Source organism: Solanum stenotomum, chromosome 5 (genome assembly GCF_019186545.1).
Source record: "Solanum stenotomum isolate F172 chromosome 5, ASM1918654v1, whole genome shotgun sequence".
NCBI classification, from domain to species: domain Eukaryota; kingdom Viridiplantae; phylum Streptophyta; class Magnoliopsida; order Solanales; family Solanaceae; genus Solanum; species Solanum stenotomum.
Window position 1 is genome coordinate 19610261 of NC_064286.1, and position 24537 is coordinate 19634797.

Consider the following 24537-nt stretch of genomic DNA (forward strand, 5'->3'; position numbering starts at 1 on the left):
GGAAAGTAGAGATTAATGAGCTAAAGGTGAGAATTTATTACAATTATTTAGTTATAATTAAAGTAGTGTATAAAATCATTATATCATGACATTTTGGTTAAATATAAATATTAATTCAAGAATACTAATAGCAAATGAAAGCTAAAAAAATGAGAGATGGGAAAACATGTCGAGTTACTGAATGTCGAAACTAGAATAATTAAGAGTATGTATGCAGTTTAGCCTGTTTAGGTATATATTATTGTTTTTAGTACACATTTAAGTAATGACATATGCTAAGTATGCGCGTGCGAAGCACGTGCCCAGAACTAGTATATTAAAAAGAATGTGCAATAGTAAAGCAATATAAACATTTATTTGTTATTGATATTAAAGAACATCAACTAATCAATCAAAATGCTGGAAAAAAGAGAGCAAAAATTTTAGGAATAAATAATATTTTATATAAGCTAATCTAAATATAGCTTATAATTTGCTAAATCTTGGAGAGTGACCTCTAAGACCCTCTTCTTCTCTTCTCCATCATATGAGGCTCTTGCTGCCACTAAGGAAACATCAACACATTTGTTGTACTCCTGTTCAGCTACTAAGACTTTAGATTCAACTTCTTCGGCTTCTTTCTTGGCGGCATCTTAGAGAGCCTTTAACTCCTTCACATTTTTCCTCGATTCCTCATGGGACTGAGGTGTTTGTCATGTTAAGAAATTTCTCAATGTCGATTTAGTCCTGAACTAGTTCCTTTGATCGAAACTGAAGTCAACAAGCTCATTGAAGCAAGTTTTATTTGTGAAGTCAAATATCCTACATGGATTTCAAGCATTGCACCTGCATGAAATAAGAATGGTCAAATTTGAGTGTGTGTTGACTTTAACGATCTTAACAATGGATGTCCTAAGGATGAATTTCCTCTTCCAATGCCTGAGCTTATAATTGATGCCATGACTGCATATGATACAATGTCTTTCATGGATGGTTTATCTGGATACAATCAAATTCGCAGGGCACTAAGGGATAAAGAAATTACTGCATTACGCACTCCTAAAAGCATATATTTCTTTAAAGCAATTCATTTTGGTTTAAACAAGGTTTGAGCTACTTATTAACGAGCCATGCAGAATAATTTTCATGATATGCTTCATAAAATTGAGTTCTATATTGACGACTTAGTGGTGAAATCAAGAAAGAGTGATGACACTTGCACAATTTGAAAATGGTGTTCGAACGACTTCGAAGATACCAACTCAAAATGAACCCTTCAAAATATGCATTTAGAGTCACTTCTGAAAATTTCCTTGGTTTTATTATTTGACATCGATACTGGAGTAGTGAGTGTCACTTTGATTAGTGGTAGATTTCCATTCATTTGAGGCCTTTTAAGTTCAAAAAATAGTGTCATTAATGCCTATTTATGTACTTATCTAATGATATGTTAATATTTTGCATCTATGAAGGATAAAGGAAAAGACAAGGATGAATCTAGGAAAGAGAGGTCAAAATCACTAAAAGGAGTGTAAACTCCCAATTAAAGATCGCCTAACATAAAGGGTGAATTTCCCAACAAGTCCAACCTCGCCGAAAGTGACAGTGTTCGATGATAAAACATCCAGACAGGTCAATGAAGAAAGAATACATCGACGATGCACCAAATGTGAAAAGGCAAACTTAACCCCATCGTTGAAAGTGACATTTTGTCGAGTCAAAACGAAGGCTAAACTAGGTAAAGGAATAGGTAATCAACGATCAGTCGATCGTGAAAGGCGAACTCCATTGAGTTTTCCAAGTAGGGTTCAAACCCTTTCAGCCTGAAACCGAGAATAGGCAAGCTAAATGAAAGAGTTGTGATTCACCGATTGTGCTAGGAGGGCTCGACTAATGTAACCGAGTGGGACACAAAAGGCATTTTGAGTTAATTTTAGGGGAAAGTATAAATAGTCGAAGGAGTGAGAATGAGTTAATTTTAGGGGAAAGTATAAATAGTCGAAGGAGTGAGAAAATGTATCTTTGACCGATTCTAACTTTTTGATATAAAGAAAGTGACTTTTAAGCTTTTCTCTTAGTTTTTGTGGGTCGAAACAACCTTGTAATCGACAATTGTGGGTTAAATACGAAGTGAGCATTAAGGATTGTTGTTGATTTTTAACTCCTTTATGGTTGGAAATATCATCAGTACACTTTCTTTTAATTTTATAATGATTGGCTAAAACCCCAAATCTAGGGGTGTGATTATGGGGTTGCGTGTTGATTTAATTTAGTAGGTCTGGTGCCTTGCTCAATTTTATTGTTGTTCATCCATGGTTTTGAGTTATTTAGCATGGTGTTAATTAAGGGGTTAAGGTGGCCAACTTAATCCTAGCCTAAATCCTCGATTGATGCTCGAAAGAGATCAGTTGAAGTGGGTAAATAGCTTAATGCTTGCAATTTAGGTTTGATTCTTGTTGTTTGCTAGAAAGAAAAATTATGGTTCAATTCTAATTGTCAAATCTGCTTGAAAGAGAGATTTTAGCAAGGTTTTGGGTTGATTTGTCATTCACATAGATGTGACCAGAAGGAGATTCTTTGTTATGATATTTTGAGATTGAAAGAAGATTTGTGTCAGTGAAAATTACCCAGCTTATCCATGTTTGTCTAATATAATTGAGCAAGGACTCGTGCCCCTATTTGACGTCAATACCAATCCCAACACCCCTAGATCGTCTCTTACTTGTCTTATCCCCTCTTTTTAGTTAACTTGTGGTAATTGATTCCAAGACTTCCTTGTTAAATGTGGTGGATCATCCACCCACTTATCTTAATTACTACAATGAATTTGTTGCATTTTAATTTTCTCATTAAATTCTTTTCATTAAATCACTCCTTGTTGGATTCGACCCCGACTCTTTGTTGGGTATTTTTATTGCTAATGGACGCTTACTCTTCTAATTGTGTTTAGGGTAATTTAAGATATATTAAAAATGGCGCCGCTACCGGAGAGTGATAGCTAATAATTCAGTTTGTGTAGTTAACATGCTAACTTGTTTAGTTGTAGTGGAGTACATTTACGCTTGGTGTTGATGTTGTTCTTATTTGCAGATAGAAAAATGAGTGTAGATGGTGGTGATGATTCTAGTCTCTATGTGAAGAGCAATGACATAGGTGATATAGATGACATAAATCTCAATGTAGTTCTGAGTTGTGGAGCGATTTGGTTACCCACTTCTCTGGGGAATACTACATTTACCGTCACTGAGAAAATGTTGTAGCTGCTCCATATGAGATAGATGTTTGGTGGTCTTGCCCATGAAAGCCTCCACGACCACCTCCAAAGATTTGCAAATATTTTTGGTCCCTTCACTATTAGAAGCATTACTCAAGTGTCTAACAGGTTAAGATTATTTGCTTTCTCCTTAATGGGTGAAGCGAAAAAATGGTTGTCTGAATTACCGAAAGATACTATCACTTCGTTGGAGGAACTCATTGAAAGGTTTTTCCCTCCCTCGAGACTGGTGAAGCTGAGAGATGGGATTCAAAACTTCAAGAGAAAAATGGTGAGCCTATTCATGAAACATGTTGTGTTTCCAAAGATTAATATGACAATTTCCAAATCAGAGTATTCCGAATAAACTCTTGCTGCAATATATTTATTAGAGTCCTGACATTGTTAACAAAGGGTTGGCTGCTCAACCCATTGAAGGGGGAATAGTACAACAATCATTTGTAGTAGCTACAAAGCTGCTCGATGAATTGACGAAAGTCAAGAAAGCTTGGCATACAATTGAAGACCAAGCATCTTCTCCTCTAACTGGTATGATCAAAGAACAAGAAGAGAAGATCCGAGAACATGAAGAGAACATAGCTAAGGTGGAGGCGTAAATTGATATATTGTCAAAACATGTGTCACTTCATGAAATCACAAAAAAAGACAACAAACCAACCCAGAAAGTACCTGAACCGAAGAGTTGTTAGCCAAATTTCTTGATAACGTGGAGGGATATGATATGATGTTGTAGGAGATGAGGAGTGATTTCTCACTATTGACAAATACAATTACTTCTGATTCATCTTCTATTAAGCAACTTGAAGAGAATATGCCTTAGCTTGCCACTATGGTGTGTTCAAGTTTTAAAAAAGTATTGGCTCATCATATGGTTATTGGAAAAACAATTGATACCCAAGTGTCGGCGGTAATATCTCGAAGTTGTAAGGTGTTACATAATGAGTCGTTGATTGACAAACTCGACGGTAAGAATGTGGTTACCGATTATGAGCCACCCAAGCAAGGTGATGAACCGTCAATTAAGGATGTTGAAAATGATCCAAAAGCAAGCGATCATGATGGTAATGTCATGGCTCCAACCGCTAAAATCCCTATTAAAATAACTCATCCATTCCCTTAAAGATTAAGAAAGAAAGACGATAGTGCCAAATTCCAAATGTAATTGGGGGTAATCAAGGATTTGTTGGTAAATATCCATCTTGTGAATGTGTTGCTTGAGATGTCTGGTTATGCAAATTTTATGATGGATCTGGTCACAGAGAAGAGGTTAATAGATTGTGAAACTATTGAACTTCCTCAAACTTGTAGTTCCATTATGACCAACAATATAATCGTGAAAAAGGATTATCCGGGGGCCTTTACAATACCATGTACTTTTGGAAAACATACATTCATCAAGCCTGTGACCTTGGGGCGAGCACAAAAATAATGCGATTGAAGATGTCTAATAAACTTGGGATCAAGGAGCCAAAGCCTACCAATATGAGACTACTAATGGCGGATTGGTCAATCAAAACACCTATAGGGGTTAACTATGATGTTCTTGTAAAATTGGACAAGTTTTTATTCCCAACTGATTTTGTAATTTTGGATTGCGAGTTTGATGTAGAAGTTTCTATCATACTTGGTAGGCCATTCCAGAAAGGCATTGGCCGATGTTTAAGGGGGAGGACTAATGTTTTGTGTAAATGGGGAGAAGTTAATTTTAATATTTCAAGTCTATAAAGTATCCATGCAACATGTATGTGGTCACTCATTCAGACCATGTAACACCTCGGTCTTAGGAATAAACTAAATTTAGAAAGAATTAAATTAGAAAGAGCTAAATAAAGATTGGTGCAAGTTACACTTCAATTGTGAGTTTTGGGTCAACTTCAAACGACCATAATTTTCAGTACAGGATGAGTTAGGTGGCCCATGAGGTATCAAATATAAGATCCTTGAGTCCTCTTTTAAACGTTGCCAAGTTTGCTAAATTCCGAGTTCGGATGAAGGAGATATTCCCGTTTGAGTACAACCTGTCTAGTTAAGGCAATTCATCCATTTTAAGGAGGGGTATTTTGGTCTTTTCCTTACCCCCACTAGCCTAGCTCATTTTTCTTTCTAATATTTTAGGGGTCTAAAATGATTGGAATCAGTTTTATTCATTCCTAAATACGCTTAGGGTTTTATAGAGAAGTTTAGGAGGAGAAAAGAAGAACGTTCAAGATTCTTGCGAGCTTTGAAGATTTTAGCCAAAAGTTTGATTCTTTTGAGGTATGGAAGTTTTCATAGTGATGGGTTAGTTAACCCTCACACCAATCATGAGTTTCCGTATTGAATTCGTCCATTGGATTTCGTGTATTAAGTTCTTGATGAGTTTTCTTGAGGTTTTGTTCTTCATTCTTTATTAATGGGGTTTGATGAGTTCTTGAGGTGAGGTTTTTGAGTTTGAGGATTGTTCTTGAAAATATTTGAGTAGATTTTTATTTAATTGTGTTGGGTTTACGAATCTAAGGAAGTTTGGAAGAAATCAATCGATTCTAAGTGAATTATGACCAAAAATTAAAGAGGAAAAATTCGTTGGGTTTTCTGGGCAGGGTCTGGGACGACGCGCCACAGATGCGCCAGAGAGGCTGGTGCGTCGTGCCTGCAGTGCACCTGAAATGAGTTTCTGAAGCTTAGGGGCTGGCTCCCCACGCCAGGAATGCGTCAGGGTCGCCTGCCTCCATTCCTTTTTCATCGTTCGTCCCGTCTAAGTTCTTTTAAAATGTATCTTCACTCTCTTCAAGATTATAACTATCCAAACTATATCTAATCATTGAGAAATCCTATATATCCTAATCATAATTCTTAAATTCATATTTTAAATTCAAGATAGAGTTAAGAGTAAAGTTTGAGGGAGTCTTTTGAGTAGTTTTAAGAGGTCTTTTACAATCTTTTAAAACTTCTTTTAAGACTTGAGTACTTGAGTATGAGGATGAGGAGAGTTGAGTTCATGTTTTCAAAATGAATATAAGGGAACTAAGTATTTCCAAGTGTAAATGTTTTACAATTAAAATAAAAGGAAACCATGATTTTCGAATGAAGTCATGAGGAGTTTTTGGGCATTATCTCTTTTAAGAGAATCTTTTGAGTAATAATCTCAAGTTTTAGAATGAGGAATGTTTTTAAACATATGAGCATGAGTTATATATTATTGGGAGTAGTATTGAGCACCGATATGGGGATGAGTTCAGACAACTCAAAATCCTCATAAACCATGTATGCCAATATGGGTAAAAGGTTATACTTTTTAGATGGTCTTTTTTTGCTTTTAAGCATAGATTAGTGAATCCACTTAGTTGAGGATGTCCTATACTCCGACAAAGTATAGGACAGTTCTGGCAATGTGGGTGAGACAATGTATCATCACATAGCTCATAGTGATGGTTAACGGTTATAGTATCTCCCAATTAAGAGTAAAAAGTTTATTATTTTAATTTGATATACATTGAGTTACTATCTACTGTTTGAAATGCTTTTCATACATTGCATCTTTATTGTTGCCTTCCTATGGAGTTCATTATTCTTGAGTTAAGTTGAGTTAAGGTGAGTATGGTTTCCTTTTTATCAGTTCAAGCTTATGTTTATGTTTCAGAGTTCTGCCTTGCATGCTCGTACATTCAATGTACTGACGTCATTTGGCGTGCATCTTTTCATGATTTAGATACAGGTATTTAGGGTCATCAAGAGGCTCTCTGTTGATACCACTTGCAATCCCGGTTAGCTTTGGTGAGCCCCCTTACTTACGGAGGGTTCCACATTAATTTTTAGTCTTGTTAGGATGCCGTGGATCTTGTCCCGACTTCCATCATATTCATTAGAGGCTTCTTAGACAGTAGTGTTTTGAGGAGTCTTTTCCATTTCCATTGTTAATGTTGATGACTTGAGTTACCTTTTTATGGCTAGTTGAATGAGGCTTCTTAGACAGTAGTGTTTTGAGGAGTCTTTTCCATTTCCATTGTTAATGTTTATGACTTGAGTTGCCTTTTTATGGCTAGTTGAACTTTAAATATTCTAAGTTATTTATCTTGAGACATTGGAGTTAATCTTTGCAAATTGAGGTTATTTATTGTTAAGTTTTCCACTGAGTATTGAGCCAGGCCAAGGGTTCGCTTAAGGACTAACAATGGTTCTCGAGTGCTGGCCACGTCCAGGATGTAGGCTCAGGGAGTGACAAACTTGGAATCAAATCACAAAGTTCAAGAGTCATGTGGCGTCTATGAAGTCGTGTCTGTAGAGTCCTGATTATCCGTGTGAAGAGTGCCACATCTATAATTAGGTGGCTACAACATCTAGGAAATATCTCACTTCTTTCATACTATTTTTGTGTGATAGAGTTCAACTTTAAAAAAGTTTCTTTCTAGTTCATGCTTATGCATATCTTTCAGATCATGCCACCACGAAGAGCTGTTCGAGGTCATTCTTCTAAGAGAAATATTGATCGCTAGGATCAAGGGGTTCCCAATGCACCAGAAGTGCAACCCCAAAGAGAGATCACTAATGTTGGATGTGGTTGATACATCCAGAATACGTGAGTTTTTTAGGATGAATACCCTAGAATTCACAGGTTCAAGTGTCATTGAGGCTCTAGAGAACTTTGTGGAAGAGTTGCAGAAAGTGTTTGAGGTGATGCATGTTGCAGATGATGAGCGTGTGAAGTTAGCTGCATACCAATTGAAGGATGTTGCTAGGGTCTGGTACAACCAATCGAAGAAGAGTAGAGCTGAAGGGGCACCAATTATGAGTTGGGTTATGTTCGAAGAGGCCTCCATGGGCTGAGAGAGGCAAAGGTAAGATAATTTCTCACTCTTAAGCAGAAGTCCATTAGTGTGCATGAGTACAGCCTCAAGTTCACTCAACTGTCCTGTTATGCTTCGGAGATGGTTGCTGACATGAGGTGCAGGATGAGCTTGTTTGTGTCCGGGTTATCTCGTTTGTCAATTAAGGAGGCAAAAGAGCTATGTTGATAGGAGACATGGACATAGGCAGACTAATGATCTATGTGCAACAAATTGAGAAAGTTAAGCTGAGTCTCGATAGTAGAAAACCAGAAATGCAAACCTGTCATGTTTTCAATAAAGGCTAAATGGACCTGCTCCATCATCCGCTAGTGCAACTGCACCAAATTAGAGATGATTTCAAGAACCAAAATTCTCAAAAATTCAGAGCTAGACCTGCTCAATCTCAGGGTATTGTGGCACCAGGAGGTAATTGGACTCCAACTTGTGCTAAGTGTGGTAGAAACCATGAGGAGCATGTCGTGATGGCTCCACTGGTTGCTTCAAGTATGGTCATACATGTCACTTTATGAGAGAGTTGCCCTAAGAATAGGCAGGGTAATAGTAATGGGGGAAATAGACTTCAGCAGCTCCGCTAGACAGAGCTGCACCTAGAGGAGCCACTTCAGGGACAAGCGGAGGAGCAAACAATCTGTATGCCATCACCAGCCGCCAAGAGCAAGAGAATTCACCTGATGTTGTCACTGGTATGATCAAAGTCTTTACTCTTGATGTATATGCATTACTTGATCCAGGTGTGAGTCTATCTTTTGTGACTCTGTATATTTCAATGAAGTTTGATATGCTTCCTGAAAGACTTCTTAAGCCCTTCAGTGTTTCTACACTTGTTGGTGAATCTATTCTAGCTGAGAGTATTTATCGTGATTGTGTAATCTCTGTCAATCACAAGGACACCACAGCTAACTTAGTCGAGTTAGACATAGTGTAATTTGATGTTATTCTAGGAATGGACTAGCTTCATGCTTGTTATGTGTCAATTGATTGCAGAACTTGAGTAGTTAAGTTTTAGTTTCCTAATGAGCCAGTTATTGAGTGGGGGAGAAGTTTAGCCGTGTCTAAGGGTCATTTTATTTTGTACCTTAAGGCTAGAAAGTTAGTTTTCAATGGGTGTATCTATCACCTAGTCCGAGTTAATGACTCTAGTGTTGAGACACCGCCTATTCAATCAGTTCCATTTGTGAGTGAGTTTCTAGAGGTCTTCCCAGATGATCTTTTCAGAGTCCCTCCTGAGAAAGAAATAGACTTCGGCATAGATAATTTTTGGGACACTCGACCTATTTCTATTCCATCATATAGAATGGCTCCAGTTGAGTTAAAAGAGTTAAAAGAGAAATTGAAAGATCTTCTTAATAAGGGTTTTATACGACCTAGTGTCTCACCTTGGGGCGCTCCGATTTTATTTGTGAGGAAGAAAAATGGTTCTCTTAGGATGTTTATTGATTACCGCCAATTTAACAAGGTCACTATCAAGAATAAGTATCCACTTCCGAGAATTGATGATAGTTTTGATCAACTTTAGGGTGCCACTTGTTTTTCAAAGATAGACCTCGGATCTGGCTATCATCAGTTGAGGGTAAGATAGAGTGATATTCCATAGACAACATTTAGGACACGTTATGGTCATTATGAGTTCCTCATAATGTCTTTTGTCTTGACTAATACTCCTTCAACATTCATGGATCTTATGAACAAGTTTTTAAGCCTTATCTTGATATGTTTGTTATCGTATTCATTGATGACATTCTAATTTATTTGAGGAATTATGTCTGGTGAAGGGATTTGAGTTGAACTCAAAAGATTGAAGTTGTACAGAACTGGCCTAGACCCACATCTCTAACTGATATAAGAAGTTTCTTGGGATTGGCTGGTTATTATAGAAGGTTTGTCGAGGGGTTCTAATCAATTTCATCCCTGTTGACTAAGTTAACTCAGAAAACAATTAAGTTTCAATGGTTTGAAGCTTGTGAGAAAAGCTTTCGGGAATTGAAAACCAAGTTAACTACTGCCCATGTGTTGACCCTTCTAGAAGGTACACAAGGCTTCGTTGTGTATTGTGATGCGTCCAGAGTTGGACTTGGGTGTGTATTGATGAAGAATGGTAAGGTTAATGCCTATGCCTCTAGACAACTTAATGTTCACGAGAAAAATTACCCTACTCATGATCTAGAGTTGGCTGTTATAGTATTCACTTTGAAAATATGGCATCACTATCTCTATGGTGTTCATGTAGATGTGTTTACCAATCACAAGAGTCTACAATATGTTTTAAGTCAAAAGAGCTTAATCTCAGGTAGAGGAGGTGGTTGGAGTTACTCAAGGATTATGACATAAGTATTCTCTATCACCCAGGTAAGGCTAATGTTGTTGCTAATGCTTTGAGCAGGTTATCTATGGGTAGTACTATTCATGTTGAGAAGGGAAAGAAAGAATTAGTGAAGGATGTGCACATACTTGCGCGATTGGGAGTCTGGTTGTTGGATTCCAATTCAGGAGGAGACATGATGATGGATGGGGTTGAATCATCATTAGTATCTGAAGTGAAAGAGAGACAAAACCAAGACCCTATTTTTCTTGAATTGAAGGCAAATATTCATAAGCAAAAAGTGATGGCTTTTGAACAAGGGGGAGATGGTGTGTTGAGGTATCAATGCAGATTGTGTGTACCAAAGGTGGATGAACTCCAAGAGAGGATCATGAAGGAAGTTCATAGCTCTAGATATCCAATCCATCCGGTTCCACAAAGATGTATCGTGACTTGAGGGAAATCTATTGGTGGAGTAGTATGAAGAGGTGTATTGCAGAGTTTGTCACTAAGTGCCTGAATTGCAAACAAGTCAAGGTAGAGCACCAAAGGCCTGATGGTGTGGCTCAGAACATAGATCTTCCAGAATGGAAGTGGGAAATGATCAATATGGATTTCATTACTGGTTTGCCACGATCTTGCAGGCAATATGATTTGATTTGGGTGATTGTAGATCGGATGACTAAATCAACCCATTTCTTGTCGGTAAAGACTACCTATTCAATAGAAGATTATGCCAGATTATATATCTAAGAGATATTCAAACTTCTTGGAGTTCTTGTTTCAATCATTTCACATAGAGGTGCACAATTCACCGCATAATTTGGAAGTCATTCCAGAAAGGTTTGGGTTCAAAGGTAAATTTGTGTACTGCTTTCCATCCTCAGACTGATGGTCAAGGAGAGCGTACAAGTCAGACTTTAGAAGATATGTTCAGGGTTTGTGTGATTGATTTCAAAGGAAATTGGGATGATCACTTACCTCTCATAGATTTTGCTTATAATAATAGCTATCACTCTAACATCCATATGGCTCCCTATGAGGCTCTTTATCTAAGAAGATATAGGTCTCTTATTGGATGGTTTGAGGTTGGTGAAGCTGGGTTGATAGGAGCAGACTTGGTTTATCAAGCTATGAAGAAAGTGAAGATCATTCAAGAACGGTTGAAGATAACGCAAAGTTGTCAGAAATCCTATATAGATGTTAGGAGAAGAGACTTAGAGTTTGAGGTGGATGATTAGGTTTACTTGAAGGTTTCACAAATGAAGGGTGTTATGAGATTTGGAAAGAAGGGGAAACTCAGTCCCCGATACATTGGTCCTTACAAGATATCCAAGAGAATTGGAAATGTAGATTATGAGTTGGAGAGAGTGTTAGCATCAATTCATCCGGTATTCCACATATCTATGTTGAAGAAGTGTATGAGCGATCCTTCACTCATTGTACCTACTGAAAATATTGGTATTAAGGATAGCCTATCCTATGAGAAAATACCCGTTGAGATAATTAATCGTCTGGTTCGGAAGTTAAGGACCAATGAGATTGCATCAGTCTAGGTCTTATGGAGGAATTAGTTTGTTGAGGAAGCTACTTGGGAGGCTAAGGAGGATATGAAGAAGAGATACCCATATCTCTTTGATTCTGGAGAAATTCCAGACCAAGGTGATAACTTTTGTCAATAACTCCTTACATTGATATGATGAACTATGTTCTATTTGCATGTTGGGTGTTTGAGTTGGATGTTAGATGTTTTCCTACCCCTATTCATTTAAGAGTTGTCTCATTCGAGGACGAATTTTCCCAAGGGTAAGATATTGTAACACCTCGGTCTTAGAAATAAGTTAAATTTAGAAAGAACTAAATTAGAAAGAGCTAAATTGAGATTGGTACAAGTTACACTTCAATTGTGAGTTTTAGGTCAACTTCAAACGACGATGACTTTCAGTACTGTATGAGTAAGGTGTCCCATATGGTATCAAATAAAATATCGTTGAGTCCTCTTTTTAACGCCACCAAGTTTATTAAAATTTGAGTTCGGATGAAGGAGATATACCCGTTTCAGTGCAACCTGTCTAGTTAAGGCAATTCATCCCTTTTAAGGAGGGGTATTTTGGTCTTTTCCTTACCCCCACTAGCCTAGCTCTTTTTTGTTAATCTTTAAGGGTTATAAACTGATTGAAAGTATTTTTAGTCATTCCTAAACACGCTTAGGGTTTTTGAGAGTAGTTCAAGAGGAGGAAAGAAGAACGTTCAAGATTCTTGCTAGCTTTGAAGATTTTTGCCAAGAATTTGATTCTTTCGAGATATGTAAGGTTTCATAGTGATGGGTCAGTTCACCCTCGCGCTAATAATGAGTTTCCTTATTGAATTCGTCCATTGGATTTTGTGTATTGATTTCTTGAGGTTTTGTTCTTCATTCTTTATTAATGGGGTTTAATCAGTTCTTGAGGTGAGGGTTTTAAGTTTGAGGGTTTTTCTTGAAGAAATTTGAGTATATTTTCATTTATTTGTGTTGGCTTAATGAATCTAAGGAGGTTTGGAAGAAATAAATCGATTCTAATTGAATTAGGACCAAAATTTGAAGAGGAAAAATTCTTAGGGTTTTCAGGGCAAGGCCTGGGGTGACGCGCCACATATGCGCTAGGGAGGCTGGCGCGCTGCACCTGCAGTGCGCCAGAAATAAGTTTCTAAAGTTTAGGGGCTGTCACCCTACACCAAGAATGCGCCAGGAATGTGCCAGGGTCGCCTGCCCCCATTTCTTTTCCGTCTTTCATCCCATTTGAGTTCTTTTAAAACGTATCTTCGCTCTCGTTATGATTATAACTATTGAAACTACATCTAATCATTGAGAAATCCTATATTCTTAATCATAATTCTTGAATTCACATTTAAAATTCAAGATAAACTTAAGAGTAAAGTTCGAGGGAGTCCTTTGAGTCGTTTTGAGAAGTCTTTTACAATCTTTTAAAACTTGTTTGAAGACTTGAATACTTGAGTATGGGGATGACGAGAGTTAAGTTCACATTTTCATAATGAATATAATAGAACTAAGTATTCCTAAGTTTAAATGTTTTACATTTAAAACAAGATAAGGAGTTTTTGAGCATTATCTCTTTTAAGAGAATCTTTTGAGTAATAATCTTAAGTTTGAGAATGATGAATGTTTTTAAACATATGAGCATGAGTTATACATTATTGGGAGTAGTATTAAGCACCGATATGGGGATGAGTTCAGACAACTCAAAATACTTATAAATAATGTATGCCAACATGGGTAAATGATTATACTTTTTAAATTATTCGTTATTGCTTTTAAGCATAGCTTAGTGGATCCACTTAGTTGAGGATGTCCTATACTCCGGCAAGGTATAGGACATTTCTGGAAACATGGGTGAGACGTTGTATCATCACATAGCTCATAGTGATGGTTGTCGGTTAGAGAATATCCCAATTAAGAGTAAAGAATTTATTATTGTATTTTCATATACATTGAGTTACTATCTACTGGTTTAAATGCTTTTCATACATTGCATTTTTATTGTTGCCTTCCTATGGAGTTTAGTTGAGTTAAGTTTAGGTGAGTATGGTTTCCTTTTTATCAGTTCAAGCTTATGTTTATGTTTCAGAATTCCCCTTGCATGCTAACACATTCAATGTACTAATGCCATTTGGCATGCATCTTTTCGTGATGCAGATAAAGGTTTTAAGGGTCATCAATATGAGCTCCATTGATACCACTTGCAGTGCCAATTAACTTTGGTGATCCTCCTTGCTTTGAGAGGTTCCACATTCATTTTTAGTCCTTTTAGGATGTCGTGGGTCTTGTCCTGACTTCCATCATAGTCATTAGAAGCTTCTTAGACAATAGTATTTTGAGGACTCTTTTCCATTTACATTGTTAATGTTTAAGACTTGAGTTGCCTTTTTATGGCTAGTTGAATACATTAAATATTCGAAGTTATTTATCTTGATACATTTGAGTTAATCTTTGCAAATTGAGGTCATATATTGTTGAGTAAGTCTTCCGCTGAGTATTGAATCAGGACAAGGGTTTGCTTGCGGACCAACAATGGTTCTCGAGTGCTGGCCACGTCCAGGGTGTAGACTCGGGGAGTGACAGACCAAATTGATGAAGCCGTACAAGTATTTGTGAAATGGCTTATAGTGGAGAATCGTTGGTTGCGGTATTCCTTAGTTATGATGAAGACGAGAATAAGTCACTATGATGAGGTGGTTGTTGGTGTAGGATCTTTCACATCTAATCCAAAGAAATTAGACATTGATGTTTCCAATCGAGAGGCCCCACAGCCAAGCCATCCATAATAGAACCTCTAAAATTTGAGTTGAAAGCTCTTCATTCAATTATTTTGTATATCTTCTTGGGGGCTGAGAATATATTACCGGAAATAATTACAAATGACTTAGAAAAATGGCAAGTGAATTCATTGATCAGCAGTTTGAAAAAATACATTAAAGCTTTGGGTTGTTCTATTGCAGATATAGTGACAATTTCTCCAGGAGTTTGTACTCATAAAATTCATTTAACTGAGGGGTGTAAGCCAAGCATAGAGAACCATCAGAGATTAAACCCTCCCATGCAAGAAGTATTGAAGAAAGAAATCATAAAGTGGTTGGATGTGGGTGCGATCTTCCCAATTGCGGATCGCCAATGGGTAAGTCCAGTTCAATGTGTCCCAAAAAGAGAGGCATGATTATAGTCCCAAACGAGAAGGATGATCTTGTGTCAACTAAACCAGTGACTGATTGGAGAGTGTGCATGGATTATTGGAAACTAAATTCATGGATCGAGAAAGACCAGTTGCTTATGCCCTTCATTAACCAAATATTTGATCGTCTTGCGGGAAAAGGTGGTACTACTTCTTAGATGTCTATTCGGGTTACAATCAGATCTCTATAGCATTGGAAGATCAAGAAAAGGCCATCTTCACTTGTCCTTATGGGATGTTTGCCTTCGAGCAGATGCCTTTTGGATTCTGCAATGCACCAACAACTTTCCAAAGGTGCATGTTGTCTATATTTGCTGATATGGTGGAGAAATCTAGGGCTGGGCATAAATACCAAAAAACTGAAATACCAAACCGAACCAAATTTTTTTGGTATTTTGGTTTTGGTATTTCAGTTTTTGGTTCGGTATTCGGTATAAATTTTCATATTTTTTGGTATTTCGGTTCAGTTTTCGATATGTGACTTTTGCATTATTCGGTATTTCAATTTATATTATATTATAATTATAATATATATTAATATTATATTAATTATTAAATAATAAATATTAATATATGCACAATTGAATTATGTCACTGGATAGCCCACACTTCACTTTTAACTTGAGTTTTCATTCTTCTTCGGCGCCGCTTTCACGACCCGCTTTCCCACTTCCACTTCCAGCATCGTCGCATCGACCAACGACCGGCCGACTAGCAGCCGACCAGTAGAAGTGGCCAGCCAACCAGCAGAAGCGGTCAGCCGACCAGTAGCAGCACTCTAGCAGGTAGTGCGACATCTTAGTACAACATGTAGAGAAGAAGAATCTGAAACCAACTCTCTTTCCATTGATAACAAGCACAGTTGTGTTAGTGATGCTTATTCACGATCGACTACCCTCCTGTAACAAAAAACTGAACTGATAAAAATCGAACCGAAATAACATAATTAAACTTAAATAATAAAAATCAAACCAAACCCAAATAATTTGGCTCGGTGTTCAGTACACGTGGTACAAGAATCGAAAACCAAAAAAACTAAAACCGAACCGAAATACCGAATGCCCAGCCCTAGAGAAATCCATGGAAGTCTTATGGATGATTTTTCCATTGTTGGAAACTCGTTTGAAGAATGGTTGAACCATTTGGGGAAAGTCATGCAATGATGTGTTGAATCAAATTTAGACCTCTATTAGGAAAAGTGTAATTTTGTGATGAAGGAAGGGATAGTCCTTGGGCATAAGATCTCAAATAAAGGGATCGAGGTTGACCAAGCTACGATCGATGTTATTGCCAAGTTACCTCCAATTTTGGTGAAAGGTATAAGGAGTTTCCTGGGCCATCGAGATTCTATTGACAATTCATAAAGGGTTTCTCTAAGGTGGTTGTTCCTTTCTGTTGATTGCTTGAAAAAGAAAGTGTGTTTGATTTTGAAGCACACTGTAACAAAGCATTTGTGAGCTTGAAAAAGAAAGTGTGTTTAATTGTGTTCTTGATTTACTTGAGGACAAATAAAAGTTTAAAGTGGGGGTGTTGATGACTTGTAGATTTCCACTCACTTAAGGCATTTTTAGTTCAACAAATAGTGTCCTCAATACCTATTTATTTCCTTATCTAATGATATGTTCATATTTTGCAGCTACGAAGGCTAAAGGACAGGGCAAGGATGAATTTAGGAAAAAGAGGCCAAAACCACCAAAAGGAGTGTATACTCCCATCTGAAGATTGCCTAACATAAAGGGTGGATCGCTCAACAAGGCAAACCTCACCGAAAGTGACAATATTCGATGATAAAACATCTAGGCGATTGGTGAAAAAAGAATACATTATTGATGTGTCTGTTTACATCCCTACTTTATTCAAATAGGGCTAAACGTCGTGGTGACTGAAAAAATAAAATTAATTAAATTTTAAAAGAATTTTAAGAAAAAATCAATTTTATGGAATCGACCGCCTAATTTAAGGCAAAACTAGGAAACCGATTTATTAATTAACTAAAAGAATGTCTACGAAATCAATAAATTCTAGGTAAGGGTTCAAGTTATTCCGAAGGGAATGGGTTAGGCATCCTTCGAAATCCTCAATTGTGGGTCCTGACTGAATTCATTTTTTCAAATTGAGGAAGGGATAAAATAATATACAAGTAAAACAAACATGCGATATACAGAAGTAATAAAGCAAAACAATAATATCAAAAAGGGCCTAAGTTTGCCTAACATCGATAATATATACAATAGTGAATAAAAAAAATAATTCGTACTCCATTCGATTAGCTTCAATGGGAAGCAACTCCGGGGTACCTATAAAGACACTTAGTAAAAGTGTTAGTAATAAATAAAAAAGAATAAGAATAAATGAATCAAATAATAACTTTAAAAATAAAATTTTGTGTTATTAACATGGGAGGCCTTGGTAATCGACGGTAATTTCTTCATCGGCCAATTTTAACAAACAAAATATATAAACTTAAACTAAAATTTGTCTTTAATATTGGGTAGGCCTCGAAAACCGACGGAGAGATTTTTTCATTGACCAATTTTAACATACAAAATATATTCAATATTAATTAAAAATAACAATAAATGACATAAAACAAAAGTAACAAACCGAAACAGTAGCATGAAAAGTATAAAATTATTGAAGGCAACAACATTCCAATATAATAACTAACATCAAATCCAACAAAATGTAACAAACATAATTAAATTATTAAACTAATAAAGTAAACATCAATCAAAATAAGATAAGCATACCAAACAAATGAGTAATAAATAAAATATTCACAATGAATTAAAGACACAAAATAAAACTAAAACAAATAATGCAATATCAACCGGTAACTAAGGTCATAAAAAATTAACAATATAAAATAACAAGATAGTAACGATAGAATAAATGAAAGAAAAAGAAGAGTAAATACAGTAGCTAGAGATTTAATTGGCATGGGGGAAACTCCAAAAACTTAATTTGAACAATAACCACTAAATTTATTTTTTAGGGTTAGGCTATGAAAAAGTGAAAAGGTGGGAAAAAGTGGGGTATGGTTGCGGGGTTATGGACCATTTTAACATTTTTAGAAACTTGGGTATAAAATAAATGTTTATTAAAATACTACCAAGCCCCTTTTATATTTATTAAATATTCTATTTTAAAAAATTCATTTAATTATTCAATAACTTTCCTCTCTCTTCTCAACCTCTCTTCTTCCCTATTTTCTTGAGTAGCTCAAAGATTTGAAATATTTTTTTTCTCCAATCTTCTTCCCCAAGTCGAAACATTCATCATCTTGTGCTCAGGTAAGTTCATTTTTCTTTCCCGAACAATTTTTGCTTCATTTTACTATTTTTTGTTGCATTTTAATTTAGTCGATTTTGAAATTTTACAAAAATTCAATTGTTCTTGATTAAGTTTGTCAAAATTTGATATGTTTTGATTTCATGTTCTTGATTTCGCATCTTTAATTGCATTTTTCTTTGGATAATGATTAGAAAATTTTTGAAATTTTATGTTTATATCATATATTGATTTTGAATTTTTTTCTACATTTTAGTAGATAGTAATGGTGTTCTGGTTGCTGTCTTTTGCATTCTTCCTTTCTAGAATTACTGCTTCTTGTTTTGCATGTTTGATAGAGTTCTTTTTTGTTTCAGTTAATAGACCAGTGGTCGATAGATTGAACACTACAAATTTGTTTTTGCTTATAGAGTGTAAAATATGGCTAAAGATAGAAAATCATTAAAGAATTTGTTTCTACTGCTTGTAGCAGTAAGAAACATAAAACTAAAGAAGTTGATCACTTTTACAAAAATTTCTATAAGAGTAAGGATGACGGTTTTATCGTGATCACTTTAGAAAAATTCTAATTGATCAAAAGTTCTATGCTGATTCCAAAAAAATTTGTTTTGAACGCTTGAGATATTTGTCGAAGCATTTTAAATAAAATAAATAAATGATCTGTTATGTTGTTGCGGTGTGCGGAGAATAAAAAAGGGGCAAAAAACTTAAGTAAACAACTTAATAACTTTAATTACACAAATATAGCAATACTTTTTTTTTCAATTGAATAGTAATATTTTTTTTCAAAACTGAAATTCTTATCAAAATAATAATAAAAAAAAACGTTTACCAAGTCAGCCACAATTATCCATATTCCTTAAATTTCTCCAATTATTTTACATTTCCTAATTTACTCCAATTTGTTATATATCATATTCCATAAAGAAAGGAAACCTACAAAAATAAAACTTATGTTCCAAACTAAGATCGACGATCAAATATGCAGACCAATAAATTTTTAATTCCAATTAATCACAACGGGCGTTGGGACTCATCAGGTAATCTCTTTGGTAATAATTCCTTTGGTTTTGTCAAATTTGGTGGAATATACATTCTTAAGATTTTGGTTAATGTTCTGCTGCAACGGTAAAAGGTATAATTATTAAATATATATTAAGATTTAGCAATTATTTGTGGAATATTAATAGGATTTTCACATAATTTGCGTTTTAATTTTTTTTGGTATTTATTCGTTGTTTATATTAATGATTTTGGTGTAATACAACAACATCATATGATTTTGGTTGTAATCTGATGAGTCGAAAAAGTTTTTTTTTTAAATATTTAGGTTAAATTGATTAAAGAACCAAGTTAATATAAAATCATTAATTAAGTGGTTTAATTGGTATGTTGCATGCCGAATGTTAGCAGATTTTATCAATAGTTTCTTTTGGTATGTGATATGGTGTACACATAGCAACTTCAAGTTAATTTCAAGTACATATTTTTATGTATTTAGTTGTATTATTTGGTATATAAAATATAAGTTCCAAAAAAAATTTCGGTTAATGTTTTGGTGTATTTTATTTATCTGAATTGGTGTAGACAATAATTTGAAAATTGATCATATGTGATCTAGTACTTAATCTGGTATATTTGTTTCTATAAATTGGTGGTAAATTAATACTATGATAAGTGTGTTGGTGTATTTTTGGGTTAAATGTCAGATTACTATTGATACATCGATTGGTGTAATACATTGTATGGTTTAACTGATTGTGTGAATTACCATAAATTGGTTTAGGTATGTGATGTGGTATTTATGCTGGTATATTTGTTTCTAGTAAATAACACCAAAATAATACTATGATGTATGAGTTGGTGTATTAATTGGTCTAATATATAATACCATAATTTCAAAATACGTAATAAATTATTGATGTATGAGTTGTTGTATTTATTGGTGTAATTGATGGTGAAAATTAAGGTGAAAATTTTGGTGAAAAAATTGGTGCACATTTTGGGCAATTACTAATGTATATCGATAATTGTCTTATATACCATCGAATACCAATGTAACTACCAAACTGTTTAAATTGATGAGTGTATAAAATTTATTCTGCAATTTTTTTAAAATTTATTAATAATTTGAATTTTTCTATAGGTAATTACATGGATTACGAAATTGAAGGAGTGATGTATGATGCAAACACCAAATACGAAGGCTTGATTACTACTATATTTTCACAATTGGGTGTGGACCCGACCATTTATCATTTGGAACTCAAGTATTTCGTGATTGGTCCATCACCACCAATGAAGATTCATAACGATATGTGTGTATATAATTTCAGCCTAAAACAAAATAATTTTAGTGAAACTACTTAATGTGAAAAACTTGGTTACCAGAAATAATAGACTATGTTAATGTAAAACGTTGATTAACAATTGTAAAATATGCCCAGATATTGATAAAAATATAGGAATAATGAATAAATGTGTGTTAATATATTGGTTTGATCTGGAACCAATATATGGTAAAATAGTCATGCAATTGATAAACATATAGGCACGTAATAATGATTGTGTGTAGAAATCATATGTTTACTTTATATACCAACATAAAACAATAAATTGAAAAGAAACTAGTTTAGGTTAAAATCATGGTTTGAATGATAGCAGAAAAAACATACTCTGTTAATGTAAAAAAATTGGTTTACTTGAACTAAAAACTACACAAAACTTGGTAAACGTAATGGTATATATACCAAACTAAACATTGCATGAAATCAAATGTATAACACATATAAAAAAGATTTGGTAATGCTAAAACCAATTGTCATAATACTGATTGTATAAAGTAATTCAACTATTTGAGTTATATACAAACCTATAACGATATATTGTAAAAAACTATAAAAGGTTAATATTTTGGTATGGATTGTTACCATAATTACCGCATTCTGTTCATGTAAAAAAATTGGTTTATATATGGTAAAAAAAGGCACAAATATATGGTGAGGCCTCTGGTTAATTCGAATGAAAAACGATTAAGTAAATAAGATGTAAAGTTTAAGAAATATGAATGATTAAAATTGAAGGATTAACTCAATATACCGCTAAAAAAGGATTCTTAATATTTCTAGGAAATAACCCAGTTATTAATAATTAAACCAATTTTATTGGTACCATAAAAATCATTAAATAAAAGGAATAAATCAATATGAACAAAATAATGACTACAAAACGTAAAAAGGAAAATAAAAAAAATAATGAATCGTGTGAAAAGGAATTTGTAATATTTCTTGGAACTATAACTCAAATATAGTATTGTAACAACTTTAGTGGTACCACAAATCTTTATATAAAAGGAATCACAATAAATGACTACAAAACATAAAAAAGGAAATAAAAAAAAAGAACAAACGTGTGTAAGTCGGTGTGTTTAATGAGAGAGAATATATGATAAAATAAAATACATAATTACACTCCACTTAATATGGCACGAACTACTAAGAGTCAGAGAGAAAAAATTCAGGTAAAAAAAATAAAAAAAAAAATAAAATGTTTTGTTATGTATGTAATTTAAAAACTTAGTTTGTAATTAAATATAAGTATATTGATATTTTGTTAATAGAAGTCTTAAGTAGTATACTTTTGTAATTTTTCCTAAAAAATGTTACATGACATCTGGTTCTATGTGAACGATAAGCCAACTTGTTTCATCTTAAAGAAATTTACTTTGATTACGGGGTTGAATTGTTAACATACCCGTGAATAAAAAAGGAGCAACGTCCTTCAATCTTGTGAAATATTTTATTTCAAGGTGACCAAGAAAAAAAACATCACTATTGAAAGACTGACAAGCTTGATCAAATGAAGTCAATTGAGAAAGGAACAAAAGTTGAAGTGCGTTTTAGTTTGGTTAGTGCACTCGGTGCTGCTAGCAAGGGATTCGACGGAGAGAGCGGATTCAAACCAAATAAAAATAGTGGTTGATTAAAATTTCTTTGAGATTTATCCATTTGGAAAAGACTCGATTGGACTAGCATAGAGTTGTTGAAGAATAAGATTGATTCAAACAATAGAAAAAAAAAACTTTTAATAAGAAGAATAATGCATTGTACGCTTTATACGAATTTTTCTAGGCATTTTTGGTAATTATTATCTATCGTCTTATTGATTTATTATAAACTCTTATATGTAAATGTAGTAATATGTAGACTCTATAAATTTATTTATTCTTCCATTGATTGCAAGGTCGGATTTATGAGACTTTTGCTCATCTTGAAAAATATGTCCAAAAGTCTTTAGATTCTGCTTTGCGCATTCCTTGTTTACTTTGATGGAGCGACAACATAACAGAATACACATAACGGAAGGCATTACATTCCTCATTTACTTAGATGGAGCAATATTTTTTTTGCATTGAGTGTTTGAAATGCTTAAAGACATTGTAGGTATTCAAAATTGAACAAAAAATGAAATCAATAAAATGATGAAAGTTAAAACAAAGATTCCCTTTGTTTTTATATTAAAAAAAAGGATGGTGAAAAGTTTTCAAATTCTCCTCTGCGCATTCCTCATTTATTTAGATAGAACAACAATATAATGGAAGACAACCCATTCTTCATTTACTTATGTGGATCAATAATTTTTTTGTGCTGGATGTTTGAGATGCTTGAGACATCGTAGTTATTTAAAATTGAATAATAATGAAGTCAATAAAATGAGGGAGTTAAAACAAAGATTGTTTATATATATATATATATATATATATATATATATAAAAGTCAGTTATTACGATTGGGTATAATTTAAGTTGTACTTTGCTACCATTGCAAAAATGGATATTTAAATTTTGTTAGTATCGTACATGATAAATATAATCAATTATTTCTCATGTGGCTGGTAGATGATGGATTGTATAGATTCACATTCCATCATTTGTAAGGTATATGTTGGTTGGTGCAATGTTAAACAAAATATTAGTATATAACAAAAAAGTAAATAACTACATAAATTATATTATATTTAGTACCATCAACTGAATTCATTGTATATATCAATAATATACTGTATGAGTTTATAACTCTTACTAGCATATTGTCAAAAAAGAAAATAATTAATTAATAAAAAAAATTAATAAAATTTACGCAGCTTAATGAGCTTAAACAAATCATATGATCATATAAGAGTCCATGTAAATTGGGAACGACGATCATCGATGTATGAGGATGGATAGTGGTTATACAATTAACATCCTCGAAATAATGTTTACTAAAGTACAAGTATGTTTTGTCAGAATTTCATTCGTTCAACCACAACTCATCCTCATACATATTTGATTGGTATCTTCAGTATGTCCACTCTTATATGATTATATGACTTGTTTAAACTTAATTAATTGTATAAATTTTAACAGTTTATTTTTTATTAATTAATTATTCTCTTTTTAAAATTCTACTAGTTATGGTCTATACATATGTATCCTAACCTAGTAAGTTTATTATGGATGAAGGTCTTAGTATAGGTTAGACTGTAAGAAGTCCAGGACTAAACTGAGTATAGTCTAGCCTATACTAAGACCTTCATCCATAATAAACTTACTAGATTATGATACAGATGTATATACTTTAACTAGTAGAATTTTAAAAAGAGAATAGTTAACTAATAAAAAAATATATTATTGAAATTTACACAATTAAATAAGTTTAAACAAGTCATATGATCATATAAGAGTCCACATAAATTGAGTATAATAATAAGAGATGTATGAGAATGAATTGTGGTTCAACAAATAAAATCCTTACAACATACTTGTGTTTTGTCAACATTACTATGAGGATGTTGATTGTATACTCACTACTCATCCTCACACATCTTGATCTAATTATCGTCCCCAATGTATATGAACTCTTATACGATCTTATGACTTATTTAAGCTCATTTAATCGTGTAAATTTCAATAATTTATTTTTAATTAATTATTATTTTTATTGAAATAATGGTCTCAGTCAAGCGTAGACCATATAGTCCATTTAATTTATTTAGTACAAATTAATCTAATCGAATAGAAATATGCAATACATTATGTAGTAAGTAGTGCATAAATCAAATAGATAGTATGTACAATATATATTTGTTTTAGTCTATTAA